Source organism: Trachinotus anak, unplaced genomic scaffold (assembly GCF_046630095.1).
Source record: "Trachinotus anak isolate AG129_WGS33_773 ecotype Australia unplaced genomic scaffold, CSIRO_AGI_Tana_v1 ptg000005l, whole genome shotgun sequence".
Taxonomy (NCBI): Eukaryota; Metazoa; Chordata; class Actinopteri; order Carangiformes; family Carangidae; genus Trachinotus; species Trachinotus anak.
The window spans coordinates 16,593,908-16,605,907 of NW_027273856.1; the positions used below are offsets into that span (position 1 = coordinate 16,593,908).

General features: G+C 41.2%; 1 protein-coding gene across 3 annotated transcripts in view; it reads right to left on the reverse strand.

Annotated features, from left to right (window-relative positions):
- Positions 1-12,000, reverse strand: part of disp1 (dispatched homolog 1 (Drosophila)) — an 89,292-nt gene that overhangs the window by 37,839 nt on the left and 39,453 nt on the right. The window contains exon 1 of one of the 3 annotated variants that reach the window (XM_071478583.1): positions 13-164. The exons of the other annotated variants lie outside the window; for them this stretch is intronic. The gene's annotated coding sequence lies outside the window, so the exon portion shown is untranslated. Of the gene's footprint in view, positions 1-12; positions 165-12,000 lie in introns of those variants that run through there. 3 annotated transcript variants of the gene reach the window in all.

Consider the following 12,000-nt stretch of genomic DNA (forward strand, 5'->3'; position numbering starts at 1 on the left):
ACAGGATCCTACCGTGTTCCGGGTCCCGGGGCTTCACGCGGGTTACCGCGGTGGGTTCAGCACGCGGCGCCTCGTTCTAAACAGCACGAGACTCCTCCGGTTCAGCTCAAATGTCCGCGAGGCTGTGAGACAGAGACGAGATGAGGGAGAGCGGCTCTCTCTCTCTCTCTCTCTCTCTCTCTCGCTCTCTCTCTCTCTCTCTGGAGGCGGGGGGCTGGGACTGCACCGGGGAGCACTGATAGGACGGTCCCGCTGTCAGCTTTAACCCGCTCACTGCCACGCCAAGCTGCCACTCCCACGCATTATCACGACACTTATAGCAACTATAACGAGCATCAATTCAATACAAGCACATAGTGAGAAAACAAGTCCACCTGAAGGAAAACACTCACAAGAGTCAACTATCGGTTCACTACTAATGTGTGTGGAGATGAACATCTGCCGGATATACAGATGTGGTTCTTCCCAAATAAATGAATCTGCTTTAACTTCATTAACTGTAAAGGTTACAAGGGTTTAGTTTCAAAACTTAAATTGACATTTTAAGTTAGTTAATTTAACTAATTTCACCTGCAGTGTTACTTTAAAAGAAACAAGCTGGGTCACAGATAGACAAGCTTACAGGAGAAACAAGCTAGAAATGATGGTCAGTACAACCACTTTAAAACTGTATTTGACCTGAATAATTCAGGATATTTGAACTTGAAGTTTTTCTTTGTATCCTGGTTGAAAGAGCTAAACCCTTTGTTTGCTCATCTAAAACCTCACTATAGGACAACTAGTCTCCAGATAATGTTATTTTATGAGACACTAAAATATATAGATTAAACTATAGCTCACAGAGTGTAGGTCCTTTTAATCCTATTAGGTATATTTTATGAAGGAAATCACCCCTGTAGGCCTTCAACAACCCTCCTTACAGAGACAGCAAACAGCCTTTAATTATCTGAAATTGTACCGCATCATTCCTTAATACGGCCGCACCCGTTCTTCACACATCGGGTTACTTCAATTATAGATTACCGTTCAGATGTGTTGGCTGCTCCTCTGGGTTTAGTTTAATGACTACTTTTAAATGCTCTCTTTCCTCTCTCCATCTCCACCCAAGGCAACAAAAGCTCTGTGGTTTCATTCAAACCTCAGAGAGGGTGGAACTGTCCAAGTCAATACATCCCCAACTTAATATTTCAATTTTAGAATATATACAACTACCTCCCTCACCCAAGTTAAGGACACAGCTCACCCTTGTGATATATCATGGGCAATTATGTAGCTTCTAAAAGAATTTCAAGTCATAAATGAAGGTATCAGTAAAAAAATATCTGTGTTTTCTTTGAAGATCACAGAAAATATTCATTAAGTGAAAAAGTTGCCTCCATACAGATGATTCATGTGATAAATGTGGTCAGATATGTGTGTGTTTCTTTTACGTCCAATTTTCATTATGTGTTTAGTTTACAGCAAAATGACTTCTGTTATGTGTATGGTTCAGTCGGAGTCGAGCCGAGTCTACATGGCATATATCATGTCTGCAAAGCCAAGAAAGGTGCACAACACAATGCCTGATTTCACTGAGGACAAAGTTTATCAAACACAAATTCTAAGCCCGGCCTGAACAAAGCAGAAATCAAATTCATTTTTAATCCCTCTGTTTCATCTGTTTCCCTGATTTGCTAAAAGAAAGACCTCATCTTTACAGACTCATTTTGCTCACAAACAACTGATTCTTCTCAGCAGGGGAGGAGGTTTATCACAGGGAATGCTGGGAAGGCGGAGGGCCGTACCTGGCTTTAATTTCAGCTGTCCACCAGGATTAGGACACAGTTCATATAGCAAGCTGTAATCATCTGCAGTAGTGGGGTACTAATTCACAGCTGGCCCCCAGGGTCAGTCGAAGCCTCGGCCATTTAGTGCTTTGTAGTTGTCTCTAATAGTAATAACCTTGTACTAATAAGTTGTGCAGAGTTCATTGTGTTGCATTGTGCTGCTCTTTTCTCTTGTAAGACATTGCGGTTAGTTCCCATTTTGTCTGTAACATTGTAATTCATCATATGATATGTTTAAACACCTTGTTTTTTGGTACTTTTTAAAACTTTAATTTTTTTTTTAACATATAATCAGTCTTGATTTATGTCATTACCTTTGTCCAAGAACCAACAACACAGAAAAGTAGCTTTATACCCAAAGCACAGCCTCTCTGAAACATCTCAGTACTGTTGTTTTCAGGTCCCAAACATACTTCATATCGCTCTGCTGAGGCTCACAGCCAGCTCCCTGTGGGTGCAGCAGTGAGGGAGCTGCCTATGAGTTATTACACAGCCTTTCACCGGCCCACCGGCGGTGGTCATGTAGCCTGGAAGCTCAGGACAGTCTGTTGAAATTACAACATAAAGGCATTTCAGCGCTAACACAACCGTCCAGCTTCTTACTTCCACCAAGAACAACATTGAGTTGATAGGTGGTGATAAAACAACATTAGAGAGACTGGGTTTGGGTTTAGCCAAGGTCGGCCCGCATGGAGCTAAAGAAGGAACCACATCAAAGGCCGCACTGTACCAGGAAGGACGGAGGCCCTGGTGAAAGCCCAACGGCCTCTGGGATGATTGCACACAACTCATCACAGTGACAGGTTTAGCGGACAACAAAAAAAAGAGGGGGGAACAGTTAAAGAAAGAGGGGAGGGACGGACAGAAGAGGACAAGATGTTTCTAAACAATTTAAGGCTTTGGTATGGCATGTCAAAAATAATGTTTAATACATCTTCAGACTTGCTTTTAAAATCACCTTTCTGAGGCCACTTCCAAATGTTTGGGGTTAGAATAACTATCATTCCTCCTCGTTTTGGATTCGTTAACTGAAGCAAATGTGGCACATGGAGCAAACATGCAGCCTAAACAGCAAATTGTTGTTTTCTTTTTATGCCCAACACAGAGAGAAGAGCATAAAACCTCAAACAGCTGCACAAAAGAAAGGAAAGAAAAAAAAAAAAACTCTTCACAAAAGCCTTCGTCGTGGAAGTTTAAACATGATCCAACTCGTTGTGTGATTTAAAAGCACATTAACAGTGATCTAATAGCAGAGTATTCAGATGCTGGATAGTAATGTGCTCTGACATATACGCAGGAAGGTGGCATGTAATCCTAGAAGCCCTCTGAGCATTTCACCTACCCCTGCATGCGATAATGTCTGGCGAGCAAGAAAGAAAAGGAGACAACGAAAGAAAAAGTGAGAACTGAAAGACCGTATTAAAGAGGCTGCATTTGAGCAAGGAGAAAAAGAAAAAGGTGTGACTGTAATTCACCGGATGAGTAAGAGACTGAGAAAGAAAAGCATACAGGCGCTCCCGGGCGGCATTGATCATGCTGCTCTGTGGCTTCTGTAGGTCTGAGATTCGGAAAACAGGGAAACCTTATCCCCTCAACACCTTGGAGGTGAGGACGGACATCTCCCATCTGATTAGTGCTGAGCTCCCTGACGTCTGGCCAGAAGAACCTGAATGAAAGCTGATGTTTGAGTCACCCTGCATTCAAATTTAGGAACAGGAGGCCTTATTTATGGTCCAATTTCTTTTCTAACCCTCTGCTGTATAATGTAAACCTGATGGAAAAACAATTTATTATACATAAAATGCAAAAGGAAAGCTTGAATTAGCACCATGTGTCTTACAAGTGCACATGTTTTAGTTTGTTGCAAGAAGATGGTGTAATTGATTAACTCTTCTCTGGCAGACTACTGTACATTTTCTTTGTAAAGCAGCCACTGTAGGTCTGTCTGTAGCTTTGTATAGATGGGTACACATTTGATAATATATGGTGCTTGAGTGAAAGATGTATTGTGGAGTTAAGGTTTGATGGTAACTGTCTTTAAGTTTTGACTTGAACATTAGGAAGACCGATTGGTTTGATTTGGGGGCCTGTTGTCACAAAGTGTAGTTGAGTTTGGGCAGATGTTGGTTTATTCCAGAACACATCTAGACCAGGTTTTGAAATGATGGCAGCAAAATCAGTTAGTTTCAATGGAACCTCTACAATCAGTGGTTTGCTCACCAGGGGAAAGTAAATCAGTGCAAATCTTTCACGTCAAGTTCAACTTTCGTAAACCATTGAGATACAAATTAGGGTTGTTGACCAAAAGCAAGCTGCCTTGACGATGCTGACCTCTGAGTACAAACTGCTCCTTGAAAGATGAATGGTTTTTAGGCAGTTATGAATCAATTGTACAAACACATCTTTTGAATGACCTGCATGAGTACTGACCCATTGGCAACCAGGCTGAGGAGGCTCAGAGAGTTTTTTTCCTCCTCTTCAATAACCCCTTGAATGATGATGTTCAATCCTCAGAACAAAAATCCAGGGAAGTGAACAGCTCAGCACAGACACAAAGTCAAGGGGCTACTGTGACTGACTAGCACTGGAATACTCTCTGCTAACTATCATGTTAGTGGTTTGCTAACATGATAGTAGTAATGATTAGTAGCCAAATAGCCATAAAGCTTCTAAAACCACACATTTCATGAAGACCAGGGGATGAATCGGGCGTGTCACTTCATGGTGACTGCCCTGAAGTCCAGACCTGAATGAAGTTTTACCTATTTTTCCTTTGACCGTTGATTTTGACAGTTTTCTAAAAAGAGGTGAAATATGTTCAAAACAGGTTTAAGCTGGGTGATGTAGTGACTACTTAAAGTCTAAGTCAATAACTGTACAGGAAGTTATTGCAGTTTATTTTATTTGCCTGTTATGACAGGTGATATACAGTATTTCCTAGCATTCTGGACATTGAGGTTCTCCGTTCTCAGCACTGTCAAGATGGTCCACAATTGGTCAACAGAATGTATTTGCATGGTCAAAGGTTCCCAAAGTCTCAAAAAGGGATTTATTTTGCCTAAAGTATGTTTATTTTTACTTATTTTCTACAAGCCAATCCAGTGATTGTAGGAATTTATGAACTGATTTTGGTTTAGACTGCTTAATCTGGTGTTTCCATGTCCTTATTCTGTTGATCAGGGTTATAATACAACTGTATTATACAACTGTGCAATAAAGATTTCTGATGATAAAGAAAAAGTTGCATCTAGCTGAAGTGATACAGGCTTTACAGTCTGTGGGTTGACACCTGACCTGTGACAAAGAGTACTGGATGTACTGGATTATGCCTGATATTTTCCTCCTGGCATTTTTGGAAGGCCAGTGTAGAACAAGTGAGTGGAGCAACCATGTTGTCGTGGTTGTGCAGAGACATGTTGTATCCAGATGACCTATCTGTCTGTTTCTTATCATTTCCTTTCATGCACAGCACAGAGATAAAAGACAATGACAGACACGAGAGTGAGAAAAAAAAAAAGAGGAGTGAAAGCATTTGGCTCGAACTATAAGAGATTGGCAGAGGGGTTCAGCTCCACTTCCAGTCAACATTCTTCTCCGAGGTGTCAGCAACTCGAAGGTGCGAATGACATCACATGCACATGTTGGTCTCACATTGGCTGGCAGGTGCAAAACCCAGAGGCAAGAATACGTGTTGATTTGTGGATGATGAAATTATTTTAATGTGCTATGATTTCAAAACAATTTCAGATAATAAACTAAAATGGTGAAGCCAAAATGCTGTCCTTTCAATCACTCAGCTCACAGTGTGCAAACAGCTCAGAACTGACAGAGCTGTTCATTGCTGCACTAAAAAAAACAGTGCTCAAACACAGCATTGGGAGAAGTACGGCCCAAATGTAAAGATATGATCAGATTAAAAAGAAAACAGAACTGACAGTACTGACAGAAAAACCACCTTCCCAATAAAACCACAAACATTTTGTAATCCCAGCGACCTCAAAAGAACAACTGTTGTGCAAGTGACAGTATAACTAAACTGCAAACACAAACACTAAGAAATGCATCCAGGAGTGACAAACAAGGGAATGCATAATTAACTGAAGACATTTCATACTAAAGAGAGTTTATTTCCAATTTCCAAACAAGAGTAGGTCCCTTTGTGAGAGTCAGGGCCTCCCCAAGGGTCACAAGATAAATCTGAAGGGTCATGTGACAATTAAAAGATAAAAAACAACATTTCTGTTCCACTGCAGTTTTTCAAATCTTTTCCTTTCTCACTGTCATTCACTGGATAATTTCGCTCTGCCAGGCCTCGAAAATTATTCAAATAATCAGAGAAGGAAGAATCAGTCTTTGGTACTTCTGGTCAGAACCTGTTGGCAAATGCACCCTGTGACTGAGGGGCCCAACCACACACAGTAGGGTTGTTTTAAAGGTCCCCTATTGTATGAAGTGAGATTTCCATATCTTTTTTGATTATAAAGCAGGTCTAGGTTCTGTATCAGTACTGTGAAAGTATCAAAGCCTCAGTCCACATTTCTGATGAGGATGCTTAGGTTCTGAAAAGCGGACCACCACCACTACAGAGTAGTGCTTGGTCTCAAGATGGAGGACGATAGATTCTGTGTGAAGTTTGCCTTTAAAATCAGAAACGACTAACCCAAAACCAAGACTACTCTATTATGATTCTTGGCGTGTAGAAACTGGAAAGAAACAAACCTCACTTTGAGGCCAAACCCAAACAGTACCATCAGGTTTTCAAATTGCATGCAGAATTCATACTGACCAGCTGCTATTATTTGGCAGAGGAACAAGACAGTGTTTAGAAATTAGAAACAGAGGCCTGTTGTTTTACTGCTGTTGCTTTAAAGCATTAAAATATGCACACTTCTGGCAAAAGAAACTAGACTCAGCCTTCTAATTATGTCTGTTTTTCCTAAGGATTTCACATGGTGTCAGGGGCTTTGGAGCAGCTCAACCAGGCCTTTTGTCGTTCTTTAACACAGATCAGCCCTGTCTTTCTTCCCCCTCCTCTCTACCTCTTCTCTCTTCCCTTTCAAGTTCCTGAACAACTTCCTAGTCTGGGAAAAGACACAGTTCCATCAAAACTCCTCTTTCAATTGTCTTTTAGAGGGGGAGGAGTGGGGAGGGGAGAAGAAAGTAAAGAAGGGAGAGTGATGGTATGCAAACGCAGGCTTCTTATCAAGTTGAAAAGAGGAAGCAGCAGCAGAAGAAGAGTACAGCAAACGAGGAGCGTCTGCAAACCACGGAGCAGAGAGGGAGAAAAGAGATCTTAATTTGTTTGAACAGGGTCCTAGTTTGATCTCAGACACAAACAGATTGACCGGGAAGTTATGCAGAGTGGAAGGAGGGAAAGACGGAAGGAGAGAAGGATCAGAGGCAGATTGACAGACATGCACAGAAGAGAGAGACAGACGATCTGCACAAAGGGCTGTTTGGGAGGAATTTGGTGGACAGATTTCCGTGTGTGTGAATTAATGGAAGAGAGTTCCTCTTTTGATGGGACCAGAGTTAGCGTTTGCTCATCAGGAGGAGAACAGCCTTTGCCCAAACACACACACAGCCAGCAGCCTTTTTACACTTAACACCCCCCAAACCCCCTACTCAACAAACAAAATGTGGGTGTGTGTTTGTGTTGCCCACAATTTGGTAAAGGAGCAGGGGTATGTGGCCACATGTTTATGCCAACATATGTGTATTCGTGGTCCATCCTCTTAAGCCTTGTGAGCAGTGGTAAGTGTTTTGTTGTGTTTTTCCTTTTTTTTGTCCCTGCACTGTTTGATTTTTAGCATGTGTACAGGCTGCCCTGAAGGCCAGTTGATATGCAGCAAAGGAATCGAACCAGGGATAATGCTGTTTGTGGTCCAGGTTTTAGACATAACCGATTTTTGGCAACTAAAGCACTCTATATTCTGATCAGAAAGTGTGGACACACAGTAATTCATTTTGTGGTTTGGGGTCTAGAATATAAATACAGTCTTATCTCAGTGTCATTTTCAGCAGTTAGTACATTAGATATTTTTTATATATATATATATATATATATATATATATATATATATATATATATATATATATATATATATATATATATATATATATTCTTCTCATCTGTTGATTATATCTGCCTTCTACAAGATCCCAAAGTGCTTCAAATTACCTGTTTTGTCTGACTAAATCTAATTAAAAATTAAATTAAAATATTGTATACATTTATTATATTACTAATTATAATAATATAATATTATTGAAATATGTCATAATTATAATATGTACTTTCTTATGTATTGTATTTGATAGCACATTTAGTCTGGTTGGAGAAAGCCCTGACCTCTGTCTCAGCCACGACCAAAACAACCTATCTTTGAAAAAAATGTACAGCAAGCTTAGACCAAGGAGCAGGACTGCATTCTTACTGATGTAGGAAAACATTGCATTGCAAATGCAACAACATTTTTTAAAATTGATTTTTTTATAAAGACAACATTCAAGGAATTTTCAGGCAGCACACAAAGGCCTGAATACTGCAGCACATAAAGTCTGACAGTATGAAAATGGGCTAAACTGGCTCTGAAGAAAAACTGTGATAAAACTTGAAAGATCGCATCCGTGTGTCAAATTTCTCCGGGGGCCACAGAGGGTCTCTCAGAGGGTGGGGGACTAGATGGCCTCATGGAGGAAAACAGAAAGAAAATAATGACATTTTTTTGTGTGGTTGAAAATGTTGAGGGAGGTGTGAGATCACATCCTGCTGTCATAAACCTTTTGGCAGTCAGAAACACAGAGACAGAGGTGAAGATGTGCAGGAGAGGGAGTGGAGGGTGAACTGAAGGAGAGAGCTTAATGGAAGAAGCAGAGAGAGAAGGATGGAAAGGGCGTCAGGGTGAGAGGAAGGGAGAGATAGACGGAGGAGGAATAAAACACACTCACTTTCTTTCTACAAATACAAACACCAGACAGGGAAGAAATACTGAAGCTGAAGTGTCACTGAAGTGTCACCACAGTCAGCAGCTGGAATGCAGACAAGGCCGGTCTAGAGGTTTTTCCTTGACTTCCAGGCCACTTCAGTACACTTTCTCCATCTAAATCATCATCCGCTCTCCAAGGACCTTCACGTCGCCAACTTTATTGTGGACAGATGAGCTGAATATACGAGGTAAAATTGAACTCCACAGGATGTTCATAACAGGCTCATTTCCTCTAGTTTTTGTGGGACCGTTTTCCATCATGTGAACAGATCCTATCCACTGCAGTGTTTTTGAAAAAGCACAAAGTGTTATTTGTGACCGACCACAAGAATATCACAAAACACATTTCTAATACTGACTGTCTGTCTTGTTGCTGTTGGCATCTTATTCAGCCCAGATGCAACCACCGCAAATGATAAAAAGACCTGGCTTAATATTTCAGATCAAAAACGCTGACATTCAAACTCTGACAAAGTTAACCATATTGTTATTATTGTAACCACGACAACAAAGTGTTGAGCAAATGTTGAGGAAATACTTATTTTTTACCCAAATCACCACCTTTTCCTAAACCTAATCAATTAGTTTTTGTGCCTAAACAAAACCAAGCCATGACCATTATTATAGTAACTATAGTGACAAAGGTAGGTACACCACTCTTGGGACAGTCTGCGTGTTTATTTTTGTAACCATGACAACTGCGGTCCAGTATGCCTGCAGCCTTACAGGGGGTGAATTTTTACATAACTCATTCATTTTTCAATTCAATTTTATCAAGGCTTAAAGTTCTGCATAATTGAGGTCGTGGCCATTTTTGGATTAGCCAGGAGTTCAGCAGACTTGGGCACTGCCAAGATGACGATGGCGGAGCAGCCCGCTCTGAGCTATAAAACTGCTCTTCAGAGACCTATGGGTGATGTCACAGAGGCTGCATCCATCTTTATTTACACTCTATGGTTACACGTAGGTAACTTACCAGAGTCCAGGTTTCTTTCTGGAAACGAGTTAGTGGTGGAGGAAAGAGGAAAGGTTGTTTTTTTTTACAACAGCGTAACAACTGTTTTTTGTTGTTGTTTGCTTGTTTGTTTTTTGTTTTCTCCTTTAGGGATAAATAAAGTATTTCTTATCTTACTGCTGTTCTGATACTTACTGAGATGCGAACATGTAATTGATCCATCAATCATCTGCTGAGCTGACTCATACTAATCCTGAAGCATCACATGATCAGTGTTTTTACAGCTTAAACAGTGGCCTCTCTTACTAAATATGTATCCGCTGTGTAATGTAGTTTTACTGCCGTTTTGTCCACAAGCTTAATATGTGTAATATATTTCATAAAACCTTTTACATTTTTTTCTGACGTTATCAGAGCCATTCTTCATTTAAGGTGAGGTTGGACACCTCCAGTATAAAACCTTGTGGGAAACTAAAGACTCAAGTTTTTTTACAGATATTTTACATATTTGCTTTTAAGATATAGGCTGCCTGAATGTTTTGTATGTTTGCTGATAAAAAAGGGAGAATATTCAATAAGAAATTCCCAGGTCTTAAAGTATTTTACCAACTAATAATCAGCCATCAGTTGTCAGCCACACTCATTTTGTTGGCTGGTTAAATAGTAAGGTCATTGAACTGTACAATGAATTGGTTTGTGTGGATGACAGACAAAAAAAAAAAGTTTCCTGCCACGGTTTAGTTTGGCACGCTCTGTCCTACACGGCAATTTGTTGTGGTGCACAGAGGATACTTTAGTTTTTATGGCATTGTCCCTCTCACAGAGGACTGGGCAGAACACTCTGCTGTGAGAACATAGTCCTTGGCACATCACCACAGTGCCTAAAACAAAGATGCTGGTGCCAAGGCAAATGGAGTGACTTCATCCTGTGTCATCTCACTGAAGGACAAGTGGGCTCTTGGAGGGCCCTCTGAGGGTTGACGGGGGCACAGAGCTGGGGAGGAGGGAGCTGAATGGATTTACTAAAAGGCTTTTCTGGCTCGAGGTAGCTGGTCTGTGTGTATGTAAGAGATAGAGAGATAAAATATATTCAGTATATATTCTATTGTTATGCTAAACTGAGCCCCTTTATCCCCCCTGGGTGCTGCTGTAATACTCTTCAGTATTGCCTTAAGGGAAGGTTGTGGAAAAGAATTAACTGAAATGATACAGTGGGCCCAAAATACTAAATCAGAGAGGAAGTAAGGCAGAAAACAAGCAAGTGGGGGTCTTGAGTGTATGAGGTATGTGTACATATGATGTAGAGTGTGTGTGTGTGTGTGTGTGTCTGAGAGAGAGGGTTGTCTCCGGATCTGGGGGCGGTTAGAGCCGAGCTCCAGGGCACTTGGAGCCCTTCTTGCTCCCTGTGGAGAGGTGTGCGCCAGCGAGAAGGGAACCAGGGCCTCTGCAGCTGCTCTCACACACACACACACACACACACACACACACACACACACACACACACACACACACACACACACACACACACACATCCTTGTTTTACTATATTCTTGGGGACAAGCCATTGACATACATACATACATTCCCAACCCCCCTAACCCAAACTCTAGCCTTCACCCTAAAGCCAAGTTTTAACCCTCAAACAGCCATTTCAACTTCTGAGGTGCAGCAGTTTGATTTCTACAAAGCTGTCGGACCTTACGAGTATAGTAGACTCCCAGTTTCCAGACCCCACAAATATAGTAAAAACAAGCCCACACACACACACACACACACCTGACATTCACATCTCTCTCATCGCCTCATCTCTCCATCTGTCTGTCTCACACATTCAGCCTTGACTTCTCTTCCTCTTCATTTTCCACAATCTGAGCTAACGAGGTCAAAGAAAACGGGAAGCTGTGCTGCAGGATGCGTCAAATAGAAGAAAAGCAAAGCAGCATGAATGCTTTCACACATACTGTGAACACAGGGGGCATGTGTGCAGCATCAAAGTGTCTTTATTAATCTCTTCTTTTCTTTCCACCTAATAAGAAGAAGATAAGAAACCAGAGTGATCGACAGTTTAAGAGACTGGCATCGAGGCGCAAAGGCAGGTTTAGACCTGACAATCAAAACTGTAAATAAATTTTTTGTCTGGGCCAAAAAGTGTGGAGGCATGAGGAAGCCAAAGGCTTATTGTGAGCAACTTTCATAGGAATGACTGGGGTGGCATCTTTGAACACTGCTC